We start from the raw sequence: 1331 nt of genomic DNA on the forward strand, positions 1-1331 counted from the left end.
ACTACACCGAAAAACATAGAAGGTGATGCTGCTTTATTTGTGGACACGGGGCCACCATGTTCGGGGGGGGAAAAAACATATGATCAGAGTTCATTGGTAAAGAGTTGTTTTTAAATTCGAAAAATGACGAGATTTTTAGTGTAATCATAACTTATATGGGGCGATGGCATCTTAAGCCACACCAAACGTTTACCTGGATGTGTCACTTTAATCCAGTCAAATCAGCTTGGACTAGCACAGACAGGTGACCAGTGGAAATAACTGAAGTCGCTGAAAATGCAGCTACGCATTCAAATCGTCCCATTATTGAACGGGGATCGGTGTGGATTTAACCTCGCCTTGAAAAGCACTCGCATAACTAGCTGTGACCGTGGCCTTGCAGTGGGATAAATCAGGCTAAGTCACCGCCAGAAGTAAACAGCTAAAGTCCTTTCATGTTTACCAAGTAAAGTCCTCTGCTCCATGTTGACAGGTGAGAGTTCATAGGAGCAAAGTTGGTCCCCTCCCGATGGAGCTGCGAGCCTGAGTGTGTAACCCCCCAAGAAATGGTGAGTGCGTGCGCGCGCGCGAGAGAGAGCTTGTGTGTGTGTGTCAGACAGAGGGAGAGATAAACAGAGAGAGTTGCTAAAGGGGCTCTTTGACTTTGAGCGCATAAGCCCTTATTTCATGGTGCCATTGTTTGTTTTAAGGACGTCAGGCTTAATACAGTTCCAGGCGATTTCCCAGCATGTCTGTTCGCCCAAGCACCTCCAAGGCGCTGTGTGTGTGCCCCTCTGTATGTGTGTGTGTGGGTGTGTGTGCTGATATGTGTGAGTGCGCCCTTCGTTCCTGTTGACTTTAGCCCAGCTCCCGTCATAGCCAATGATTTTTAAAAAAAGAAAAAGATTCTTCCAAGAAATAATTTACTCAGACTTAACAGAAATCAGAGCGACACGTTAACGTAAAGCTATAGTCAGATTTTACGCGTCCAAAGCAGATGTACGATGTTCGGAATATGCGGCATCTGTGATTTTAATGAGTTCGACTGCAGCCATATTCCCGTCAGCCTCACTGAGCAGCATTCTTTTAATTGGCTATTATTTTCAGGCAGGCCTGACAAGGAGATCCATGAGATGTTTGAGCGAACAGGTTCATATCTAACTGTTGGAAACTGGGTTAATCTGTAGAAAGGTGTGTTTTATCCCCCAGACCTTGTCCCGAATGTCAGAATAAACATATATATATACATGGAAATATTTTTACATGTGCAGTCCTCGTGTGCATGGCTGTGTGTGTGTGTGTGTGTGTGTGTGTGTGTGTGTGTGTGTGTGTGTGTGTGTGTGTGTGTGTGT

At 45.3% G+C, this 1331-nt stretch overlaps 1 protein-coding gene across 1 annotated transcript in view; it reads left to right on the forward strand.

Annotated features, from left to right (window-relative positions):
* The first annotated feature begins 499 nt into the window (after positions 1 to 499).
* Positions 500 to 1331, forward strand: part of LOC102193857 (prospero homeobox protein 1) — a 31026-nt gene continuing 30194 nt past the window's right edge. Inside the window, exon 1 of the mRNA XM_005734411.2 lies at positions 500 to 548. The gene's annotated coding sequence lies outside the window, so the exon portion shown is untranslated. The remainder of the gene's footprint in view (positions 549 to 1331) is intronic.

Source organism: Pundamilia nyererei, unplaced genomic scaffold (assembly GCF_000239375.1).
Source record: "Pundamilia nyererei isolate P.nyererei 1_Seehausen unplaced genomic scaffold, PunNye1.0 scaffold00058, whole genome shotgun sequence".
NCBI lineage: Eukaryota > Metazoa > Chordata > Actinopteri > Cichliformes > Cichlidae > Pundamilia > Pundamilia nyererei.